At 41.3% G+C, this 12,203-nt stretch overlaps 1 protein-coding gene across 17 annotated transcripts in view; it reads right to left on the bottom strand.

The window, feature by feature from the left end:
- Positions 1 to 12,203, bottom strand: part of LOC308197640 (uncharacterized protein) — a 628,187-nt gene that overhangs the window by 482,157 nt on the left and 133,827 nt on the right. For all 17 annotated transcript variants that reach the window (XR_013953160.1, XR_013953161.1, XR_013953162.1 and 14 more), the window contains one exon: positions 1,575 to 1,679. The gene's annotated coding sequence lies outside the window, so the exon portion shown is untranslated. The remainder of the gene's footprint in view (positions 1 to 1,574; positions 1,680 to 12,203) is intronic.

Genomic DNA, 12,203 nt, shown 5'->3' with positions numbered 1-12,203 from the left:
ACTGCCCAAGCACAAGATTCACCAGCAAACCAGCACAACTTTTAAAGGTCCTCTGAGTTTATGCTGGTCCCTTTCTGGGAAAAGTTTGCAGCCCCAGTTGTTAAAGTTTCTTTCTCTACTCCAGCAAGTTTTCTCCCTGGAGAGTTATCCCACTAACTCTTATGCAAACACAGTCACAAATGCAGTAGTGTTAAGCTTTGAAGGTGAAAATGTGAAAGTATTACAATAATATTTTTAAAATGTTCTTACTTCTTTCCTTAGTACCTGCATTTTCAATCGACAACTAAAAACATAAGAGTTTTTGGTGCATGGGTAACCTTTGCCTTTTTCAAAGTGTACTGCAAAACACTTACTTCATGATTTAAATAAAAAGAACAAAACCAACCAAACAAAAAACAACAACAATAAAAACCCAGCTATTATGTTACACCTCTACACCCTGGTGGTAGATTACTTTAAATAGCTTCCAATCCATCCAATCAATTAGTGAATTGAATAACCCCAAAAAGTTGAAGCCACGAGCACAAGCTAAGTGTTACAGCTCATCTCTACTTAGAAGGAAAATACAGATGAAGATTAATGGAGAATTCAGCACAAGCAGTTCTATAGGAAGTGCTGTAACACAAGTCTCTTATTTTCTGGATTTTAAAGGCGTCTTCTGGAAGACTTCTTATTGCTGTCCAAAACCCCGTACTTTTTATTTTTATAAAATGATATAATTAGAATCATATACTTGTACCACAGACGCCATTTCACTTTTACAGTACAACAAAGCAAAACTGATGTGTATTGATCTTTCCATCCAGCTCCACTAAAGTAGAACTCCTTATACTGTGTAATTTCACTTGTGATTGTGTTACTGTATCACAGAGAGAATACTTATTCAGTGGCATTAACAACAACTTCAGTGATAGGGAGTGCTGTGCTCACATTGTTAATATGGGACTGAGATCCAGCACTTCTATACCGAAAAAATTTCTACTCATTTCATTGTAACTGCTAAATACCTGCTAAATTACCTGTCTCTTACCTAACTAGACTTCAAAGTATTAGCTCAAGAATCAGATTTTTCCAAGAACCTTAATTCTTCTGCCCAGTAAAATACTTTTTATTCTTTTGAATAATGGAAAAGAAATCCCCACAATACACCTGTGCAACCACTCAGTCGTACACTGAACAAATCACATAAGCACAAGCTGTAACATGGATGGCAAAGCACCAGGAGACAAAATAATACAAAGTGGCCCATGTTGGTATTATAGCTAGAACCAAAGGTATCCTTTAAGAGCACAATATAAATAGCAGCGAATAAACTTGCAGTGGGATAGAAAAACCTTCCAAACAGAGATGCTGGAAAAGGCCATTTGCCCTCAGCTTTCACCAAGCTGTTTGCAGGGAAACCCCATGGAAACTATCTGGGGAGCGGGAAGGCTTTGTCAGACAAGACTAGGACATGGTCCCAGTCTTCACAGCTGGGATGGTCAGTGCCACGTTGGCACAGTAGAGACCAGGAGCTGTGAGGTGATAGCGAGGAAAAGGAATTGTTAGCGTCAGCATAGTGAGCGGGAACATACCTGTGGTCATTCCACACTTCATCAGTCAGCGTGTATTTCATCCTGTAGGTGCCCCACAGCCTTCAAAGATGAATTTTCTCTCTTCCGACAGAAACAAACTTCCTCCTGTTAAGAGAAACAACTTGCATGAACACCGTGCAGATTTATTCCTCTTTTTCTGAGCTTGCCCATGTGGTGGATTGCCCTCGGCCTGCACCCTGCTGCCCCTCACTGCCGCCCCTTCACCTCCCACCTCTCCCTGCCCCACCGCAGTCTCTGGGGGCTGCAGGGGGCTCTGCCCGGTGCCTGGAGCACCCCCACATGCCCCTCGGGGCCCACAGGGCTGCTCTACACGATTTTTACCTCAGAACACCCTTTCCCAGGACTTTTTTTTTTTTTTTTTTGCTCCTCTGCCCATTTCCACAGAGGCACCGCCAGGACCACACCCTGTGGTGGAACCTTCTGGAACTTACCGGGCAGTGCCGCACTCTCCTCACAGAACCCCTTAGGCGGCTCCCTGAGGCAATATTTCTCAGTAACATCCCCTTACTTCTTGCCAGGGTGCTTTTGTTCACTGTTGAGGTTTCACCATGCCATATGTGGAGGAAAAGTGCCCCTAAATCCCACATAGGCCTCCTCTGGTTGCACAGATGTGACCCCCACACAGCACTCTGTTCCCAGGATGGGAGGAAGCTGGCGAGAGCCTGACAAACTTTACACTTACTTAAGTTGTTCTGCATCAGTAACTTTGCTAGCAATTTCCTAACTTACCACCTCGCTTGTAGTCATCAAATATTAGTGAAAGCTGCATTACTTCTGTAAATAAGGCAGAGCTAGATAACAAATTATACATGTAGCTGTTTATTGACTCATTAAAAGTCATACCTACAGCTGCACAAGGAAGATGCTGCTTTAGCTGACAGAAAGCAGAAGATGAGGATGTTATTTAAATCCATTATTCTGGAAAAATAAAAAATACCCAGACTTTGATATTCCCCAGGCTGACAGAGAAGCACTACCTGAAGCAAGACAAGCAAAGAGACTTGTCTGAGGTCCCACAAAACCTGGAAAGATGTTAGATATATCATGGACACGAAAAGCGAGATGAGAGAACAGGCTCTGGTAACACCTCGACTACAGTGCTTCCAGTCCCTTCTTACACCAGATGATGCAGGCACAAGCCCTCGCACACTCACATCACCATGTCTCCTACACTAAAGGGGACACCGATGGTCCAAAGGCACAGCTCCTTCATATCCCAAACTCTCACAAAGATTATGGTCCCCCTGACTATTTTAGCTCCATCGTGACAAGTAAGGCTCTGGGACGGCACTGGTCTCATCTTTTTTCTGTGTTTGTTCTTCTGTCAGGTATTTCACTAGATGATACTACGAATCACTTTTAATTTGAGATTTCCCTTTTTAATTGAACTCTAAAATTGCATTAGTCTGCATTCATACCATCATTAGTAATAAATCTAGGTGCTTTTTTTTCCTTCCCTGTTAAAAGACGAAGCTGCTCATCCAAAAATAGTTACTGCCCTTTAGCCCTATGGATTTTGTGTGTGTATTTTTCGTATTATCGTCCCGTGCTTTTAGCCTCAGTAATGATATTCCAGTAATTAGAGACAAACTAGCATGCAAATTGCCAGTAGCAGGTTCCCCTCAGTTATCTCATTTATAGCATGATAAAAAATTTACTTCCAGGAAAGTGAAAAGCAATGAGAAACAGCTTGTAATGCACCAAGTGGTGGCTGACACACGGTGCAATGCTCTGGCTTTGCAGTCCAGGATCACCACCATAAATTCAGGCTGTTCCTTGCCTTGTCTGTGGTGTTGTCAAAATACATCCTGGGGGCGCTTGCTCTGACAGAACGCTATCTGGTGGGTGTCTCTGCCCCTGCCTACCATCTTGAAGAGTCAACACAAAGGGTGAACCCCTTCCTCACTTTACTGAGGTGTTTTTTCCAATTAATGAACCCTAACATCTCTATAATCCTGCCCCACAGTAAGGTTTCCTAACTGCAGGGCTCTGCCCTACAACTACTCCAGTTTGCTCCTCAATGGAGCTTGGCTCACTTTGAAGACATTCCCAGTATTCACGTACTCAACTGTGCACGTAGGGTTGCCACAGGACTTACGAAGAGAAGAAAACATTTCATCATCTAAAGCACAAGGTGTTACAACTCAATTAATTCTCTGAGCCGCATGACTTACCACGCAATCACCATGGAAAACCACAATTGTCTACATTAGATCAGTGAACCAGAAATACATTCTCAGCAATGACAGCTATCCACATTTTAATTTATTCACTCCGTTTGATGTTTCTAAAGATACATTTTAAACAGCAACAGCCCTTTTGGCTGTCCAGAAGGTTCCAGCATTCTCCAGGCTGCTACATGCAAGCTGAAAATAAGGCCAAGGTTCATTCCTGGGTCAGTGTCCAGTACTAACAGGAATAATTCTATACCAGCACTTCTTTGATTTTAGTGAGAATGAAAGCTGCATATAGATGGGGCTTACAGCACTTTTTCTGTGGTATATCTGTCCTCACTCCAAAGTAGGGTGTCATCTCCAGGTCCTGTCCCTTTTCCTGAGTGTTGACAAGGCTTACGCAACCAGGAATAAGAAATGCAGGAGACGTTCCTGCAGAAGAGTAAGCAGTAACCAGCCAAAAGGCCTATCAAAATTTCAGCACATACGACGACATTGTACCCTACTGAATTTCCTTCGCTTTTTGTTCAGGGACAGATTTTCCTTCCAGGTCATGCTTAGAAAGGTTTTGTGTAGCTGCTGTGGCAATTGCCAGAAGCAGCAGCCAGACCCCAGTAAAAGGGCAGAGACACTGCAGAGTTAAAGCAAAAGGAGCCTTGGAGAAAATACAGACAGGGTGAAAATGTCCCAAATGACAATTCCTGCAAAACCAACCCTCTATTTGCATGGGCTCCTATTTTCTTCATCTCACATCAACACACACGCTACATGCCATTTGTGAGGTTTTATTTGTTAATTTTCTGAAGTCCTCTGAGATCCTGATGTTTGATCAGCGCGTTTTCAATTGTTGATATCAGCTATGAAACTATTTGAAATAAAAAAGTCTACAGGCGCTCGGTAAGAAAATGAAGTATTGCCGCTCTGAATGAAAGAGCAGTGTGACTAATGACAGTGTCAGGAATCTGATGCTTTCTGAAACTAGCGCTGTATATTAAAACAGCCCTTCTGTACTGATAACTTTCAGAAAGGACTATAATAGCATCCTTTCAACTAGAGCTTTCCATCTCTCCAGATATTTCATTGCACTCCTAACTTCAATATCACCTTCCTTTTAATAGCAAGGCTGTGCATTATAATATCTCCTGTGTTTTGGCAGGGTCAAAAATACCAGTGCAGCTGATAGAAGAAACAAAGTTTAAGATTTGTCAGAAATTTCTTCAGGAAAGCCTAAGTATATATATATTTTTATGTACAAATACCTTGTGGTCTGAAAAACTGTTACACCAACTGCCAGCAGAGGGGACTTTCTTAGCATTTGTCAAATTAAACAAGTAAGTAGAAGTTGATAAGTAAGAGGTTTGTTGTGGTGGTGGTGGTGGTTTCTTCTTACAGTTATGGTTATTATTATTTTTAATTAAAATGTTTTAGAGCTCATGAACTTGATGAGTTTTCACAGGCTGATTAAAATGGGCACAACCCTAACACTTGTACCAGGCAGCTGACCTATATTCCGCAAAGTAAAAAGTAACAAGAGCATCGTACTAACACATTTATTTTAAATGCATCCTTGTTTGCACACTAATGCTGGTCGACTGCTGTATTTTTCAGGACCATGCTGGCATTGCTACATAAGGTATACCCCTGCAATTGCCATGGAGCACATTAAGATGGACAAAATCCCACACACTGTTCCTACAAGCCAGCAGCCCACCACACTGGCCAGCTTGTTGCACTGCAGAGCTGGATCAACAAGCAGAAGCAGTCCAAAGTCTGCCCTTCAGGAGCATCAAAAGCAAGTGGGAAATAAGTTGGTAGACCTGAGAGAGAGAGGGAAGTGTGGGGAGGGCAGCAGAAAGCAGTCTGGGCTTAAACCATGTGTACAAGAACAGGGAAGCAGCAGAGAAAATCCCTCCTTATCCATGCAGTTGAGCTAACCTGGGTGGATTTGCTTCCTCTCCTGGACAGAGTGTAGAGAATGGGTTTAAAATAAAGGATAGCAATTCACACAGTTTTCTTTATAATGGCCTTCACAACGAAGGTTGGTTTTTACACAGGTTGGACACAACACACACACAGCAACTGTGCTCCTAAAGAACCAGGGCGCTTCCATATTGATGTAAAACCATGACAGTGAGCACAGACACCACAGCTCTGCAAAAGTTAAGTTTTACCTCACGCTATGGGCGTCAGCTGAGATCAATAAGCTCCAAGCTGCATCTCTTTTGGCTGCCACAGCAGGCAGCTGGCAGTGCAGACCTGGAGGAGGCTGGCCTCTCTCCTGCAAAACATGGAGCATCTTCAATTCCCACAGGAATCAGCAGGTGCTCAACCTCCTCAAAGGCTGCCTAAGCAAAGCAAGGCTAAGCCCTGACCACTGCACATGCAGACTTCTTTCTGCACACACACCAACCCCCCTTTTTCTCCAAATCTTTCTTTCTTGCTAGCTTGCCTGTAGCAAAGGCTGATGGCTGCCTTCAAGACACAAGCATCCTGTGGTTAGCTCATCACATCTTCATTAGAATGAAGGGAAGCAGCTCCAGCACAGGGAATGTCTGTCATCATTAATGTGCTCATAAAAATATATACATATATATATATATATATATATATATATCTCCCCCAACTTTTTCTGATGCTTTTTTGCCCTTTTGACTGTGCTGCTGAGCCTGCATATTTCCAATAACCAAACAATTAGAGTAACTCAGTAATAAACTCAACAATACCTTGGCAGTAAATATGAGCAACTCTATTTCAAAGAGACAGCCCAAATTTTCAGCAGGTTCAGTGAATCCTTTAGGATCCATAAAAACTTTCTAAATACAAGCTAAAATCAAGCAGGCATCTTTCTTCCCCCTCCCCCCCCATTCCATTTCTCATATTTTTATTATTATTTGATTGATTTTTTAGTTTCTCTCTGCTATCCTTATGAAACCATCTTTTGCAATGTCCATCTCAAGCAAAGAACGAGGGCGGTATTTAATATAATTGGATATAACAGAAAGAACCAAAACAAGCCAAAGGATAAATCCATATATTAAAATCTCCTCCCCTCCACTTGCTCTCACACATTCATCACCTGACTATAGCAAAATAATGCTTGATAGTAACAATTCCTAGTGTGTTAGGCTTCAGACAGCATTTAACCTGAGAGTCATCTATTAATGTGAATGGAAACAAGGGGGGGTTGTCTCATCCTGATGCACATTACAAGCAGAAATAATCTGCCATTGCCACTGAAGCTTTTTTAAAAAAAAAAAAAAGGCTCAAGTGAACAGAAATTGGTAAGATAAAAAAGCCACTATATAAATCATATTCTTCTTATTAATGTTATGCATTTTTATTTTCCAGAAATCAAAATAGTGCACTTTGTATATATTCAGAAATCATAGGCATATTCTGAAATGTTTAATTTACATGCAAATTAGATTCAGGGACCTACCAGTTGCAGTTATTCCCTTTCAGTCAAACTGGCCTTTAAGCCTGAGTAAGAGGATAATACAATGGCAACAAGATTATTACTGGTCCTATAAAAGTTTAGCTTCCAAAAGCCACACAAATTTGATTCAGTAAACAGGAATTGTAACACAGGAAAAAAGAAAAAAGGAAGAAACATTATAACAACAAAAAGTCTGGGTCTCCAGAGCAGCAAATCTGAAATTGCTTAATTTAAAAATAAAAATAAAAAATAAAACTAAGGCTTTTGGAATTATACTGCTTTCTCACGTGTGAATTGTCTAGCTGTAGCAACCTATGCCTCACCTTTATTCTTCCAGAGAAAATGCTGATAGTTTACTGTATTTGGTCTATAATCTCTTATTGTAGCCCAAAACATTTCACCGATGTTCCACTTCAAATGGTTTAATAGTGACAACAGATATGGAAGAAGTAGTTTAGCAACAGAAGGTGTTATTATCCGAAGCCTGATGAAGCAAAAGGAGGAACTCCAGATCATAATGCATTTAACCAGAACTGTTCTTTCTGTCTGGTACACGAAAAAAACAACTCTCTAGAGAATTATTTTAATGCAAGTTTCACCAAAGCACTGAACCATTCGGTAGCTGGACCTTGTGAGAGCAGTGATATGGTAGTTAGCCCTGACCACCTTTGTAACAAATGAAAGCATTATTTGATGGAAAAGTGTATTTCCTGAAACCAACCCAAACCAAAAATATACTACTTCTAATGGTTCACATCAGGTTAGACACTGAAAAACAGAAGAAATATTTTATCTTTGCCTGCCTCAGGCTCAAGAGGCCTAAAGGGAACAGCTCTGAAGACATCTTAAATACAGTATATTCAAAAGGTGCACTTTTCCATGTTAGAGTCCTTTCCATAGAAATGGAGGCATCAGACATCTTGCAAAACCAAGTCTTTTCAACGGTGAACAGCTAAAATCTTGTGAACAGCCCCTGTTTCACAGCGAAGGAAATCACTTCATGTAACTCCTGTCTTGCAATTTTACTATACGTATAAATAAAATATTTAGAACATCCTTATGTAGTCCATGTGTGTGTGATTACAACAGCAATAATAGCTCAATGCCAACCTGCAGAGAGCCCATGGTTTCATTGTAATGCAGGAATACAATAAGAAACTGTTTAAGAAGTTCATGAAAATGCTGTGACAATGTCATTAAGAGACTTGTGCACTGTGATGGGAAGACAATTTGAATGCTACTTGCGTAGAGATTCTTATTACAAGGTTTGCACATTGAAAAATTAGTTTAGCAAAATGATTTCCAAGCGTGGCTGCAGCATTTTCACAGCCATGCAGTTACCAAGCACAGGCCTAATTTCTACCCTCCCACAGAGTGCACGGCTTTCAGCAACGTGTGAGGTGCTGCAAAGGTGATCTCAATCAAGTGTGTGCAATTAGACCTCTGTTTCCGTGTCAACCTGAAGCTGCACTGGCAACAGGGGTTTTATTGCATATGTGCCTGGTCTCCACCTGCAGGCTCTCTCCAATACTTGTGGCTGCTGCTATGCTGAAACCGTGTACCTTAAGACATATTATAGGTCCTTAAGACATGCTATAAGGGTCCATAACCATAAGACAATGCTATATAGGTCCTTAGCTAGTTTAACTACTTAAGTGTTGATTCTTAATTATGCTCCGGTCAAAAAAAAATCCAGTTGTTGGTCTTTTCCTGGATCAAATTTCCATCTGTTATCTTGGCTACTCTACTATTTTATTATTTACCAGCTTGCCTATTTTTTTTAAATCTTTTCAGAAATTGGATGACCAAAACTTGACCCTATGCTCCAAACACAATCTAAGAAGTACTTCATACAGTATTAAGATAATACCTTGGAGACAGCTGTTTTTCCCTCTTGACCCACACCAATATCTTCTTAAAGAAATTGTGCTGCTGCTGCTGAGGATGTAAATGTTGGTGTTAGAGAACGTTTGCAGTAAGCAGGCTTCCATGTAAAAATTGGTTTGCATTAAGTTACAATACTTCAGGAGTTACAATGCCAGTGTTGAACTTTCACTCCGTTCCCTTCCATATGCACAATAAGTTATGATTATACACTTTTTTCCTCTCCCACAAATAAGACACAGTTATAAAATATCCAGCTTTTTACCTCTAACTGTGCCGACCCAGGTGCCATCTAGCAGCATTATTAATTTGCACACACCAGGCAGAGTCCACAGAGACCACGGGCAGAGAAAAACCCCAGCTCAGAGCATGGCTGCACACTGTAGATCAAAATGACTACGTCAAAATCATACCATGAGACTTCTCTGATTCCCTTAAATGCACTTTGCCTACATCCAGGCACATCCCACAGAGCTGCTGGGCTGCAGGAACTCATCCAGTGTCAGCAAGCAACACCAGGCTCCAGTGCTCACGTCGCTGCTTCTCCAGCTCAGGACCAGAGCAGGGGACAGCAAGAAGGAAATGCTCGAGATGGCTCGGGTAGGATGCTCTGGAGGTGCTGTCCTCTGCACAGAAAGTGGATTTACCTCTTCTAAAATAAATCAGCACCCTGCGTTAAAATCTGTCTTGAGGCTGGCATGGTCCTGGCATTTCATCTCATCTGAAAGATGAAGCTTTCTGATTGAAATTAAATATTCCCATTTTAAAATGATCATATGACAGAAAGGAAAAATTACAGTATGCATTTCAGCCACTGCAAATGGTGGTAGCACACAGCCTCTGTTTTGGAGGGAGGCTGGTGCTTCCTGGGAAATTATAATCAATTTCTCCTCTCAATTTCTCTTCATCCCTGAAGCTCTGTCCATCAGGAAATGGTGATTTCTTCACTAAGATGTTCCCAGGTATCCCTGCATCACTATCAGTTGTTCTTCCATCATTTCATTTCGTGAATAATTTCACAGCTCACTGCTCCAACCCTCTCATAATCTTTCAATTTTTTTCAATTTGAAGAGAACTAGTGCATTACCAGTGATTTATTAGGATTTTATCTATGGCCAATTATGACTGATTTCAATAAACTGTTTCTCAAGCTCTCACAAACTATTGATTAGCGCACACGTTTTTTAAAACTCTTGCCTCATATTCACACACTACATTAACTCAATAATGGTTCCTACAAAAGACGAATAATAATATAATAAATCATTCCTACTGCCACAAAATTTGCCCGTGCATCCCTTAACCTTGTTCCACCTGACAGTGTACAGGTGACCATGTAAATACAGTTCACGGTGCTAATTAATTTATTGTGTTCTCTACAGAATAAGGTAATAAACAGCCTACTCAGGCAAAAAAGGGTTTCAAAGTTTTACATGCCCACTTACCAACTATAACTGCACATCAGGGAAGGAAAATGAATGATTTCTGCATATGTTCTACATATATGCGTGTAGGTAGAGCATCTAAATGCCTAATTGGAGCTTGTTGATGGGATTCCTCCATGATCAATGGAAGAAAAGTGGTACTGGAGAAGACAATTCTTCCCATCTATTGCATTTTCCTGAATGGGATGTGATGAAGGGAAAGGCTAGAGAGAAACATTAGCCCAGCTTCCTGACCTTTAGAGGGCTGGAGTCAGTTGAAATGAACTTCATTCTCCTGTTGAAGTTTGGCTGCCTTGCTGGGTCTGTTCCCACATTAACGATGCTGTTGGGACGTGACTCAGACAGTAATCAACACTTTGTAATCAGGTCCCAATACAATAAATATTGGTCATTAAAATAAATCTACGGGTGCTACTCATAATCAAAAAAAAAAAGTTTGAATGGAAAGACTTGTATAGCCCTTTTCTAGATTTAACCAGAATGGCCTTGATCTTGCAAACCCTTCACTACGTTTGTAAGCTCTAAGCAAGCCTTGAGTTACAAGGACGTGTTTGACATGCGAATGAATCAGGGCCTGCACGTTTTACTGAGCTGGCCTTTTGCATTAGGTCCTGTTTCACACTTAGTGAAGCAAAGCAACACGGTCACAAGAAAAATAGCTTCTGGTCTAACATGAAAGAAAATAGCTTTTTGCAGCCTATTACAGAGTACTCCTACTGAACTAAGAGGGAAAAAGTGAAGCACAGAATGAGGCAGACCAGCCTTCTTATTGAGTTTTACTCCATGCAACCTAAAATTGCTTTTCCTCCGAGAATCCCCGAGCGCATTGGGCAATTATAAACAAATATGATAAGACATGGAGGTCTCAGAAGTTTTTTAATTCCTACAATTTTTTGAACACTGGCGATGGGATAAAATCATGCCTCCTAGTCTGCAGCCTTTCCATAAGTGGCTGTAAGTGGGTTTCCCCGCTTACGCAAGGGCTGCAGACTCAACTCCAGAACCACATGCTGCTGCGAAGCAGCACGACCTTGCTGACAGCCAGCCAGCACTCCCACCCCCCAACCCAGTCTCAACACTTTTGTGCTCCTCTGCAGCACCCACTGCAGACATGGGAGGGAGCGGAGGCAATGGTGGGGACACTGGAGATACAGTAGTGGGCAGGAGCTGCAAACTCTTACGAATGTAGACATCTTGCCCTCCACTGCAAACATAAAGAGTTCCTTACCTCTTTTCAACTGCAAAGATGCTACTAAAGGGTTGGGACTCCTAAGGAGATAAGCGCCATTTTATATTTATGTTGCTCTAAATAAACATCAATAATAGCATTCATATGGTAAACAAAATTAGCAAGACTGGATCATAAAAATAGTTAGAACTTGGAAAACCACTTGCTTATGGTTAATAGCAGCACAGCTCTACCTGTAGGGCACTCAGACTCCATCCCAAGTGAGTTTTCTCTGCCTTCTTTTGGGAATTACATTTCAGGTGCAGAGCTGTTTCCTACCATCTATGCGGATAGGAAGCAGGTAAAACATACAATAGCAGAAACCACTTCGGCTCAAGCTGGCAATGAAACTTATTACTACCTAACAGCTGTTTAGTAGCCCACACCCACCCCTGCACTAAAGTCTGGTTTACAGCTTGTCTTTGCTGCCTGCCAGAGCAC

The sequence above is a fragment of the Anser brachyrhynchus genome (assembly GCF_964034855.1).
Source record: "Anser brachyrhynchus genome assembly, chromosome: 6".
Classification (NCBI taxonomy): Eukaryota; Metazoa; Chordata; class Aves; order Anseriformes; family Anatidae; genus Anser; species Anser brachyrhynchus.
The sequence above is the reverse complement of the archived record's forward strand: the minus strand, read 5'-3'. Positions and strand labels throughout refer to the sequence as shown.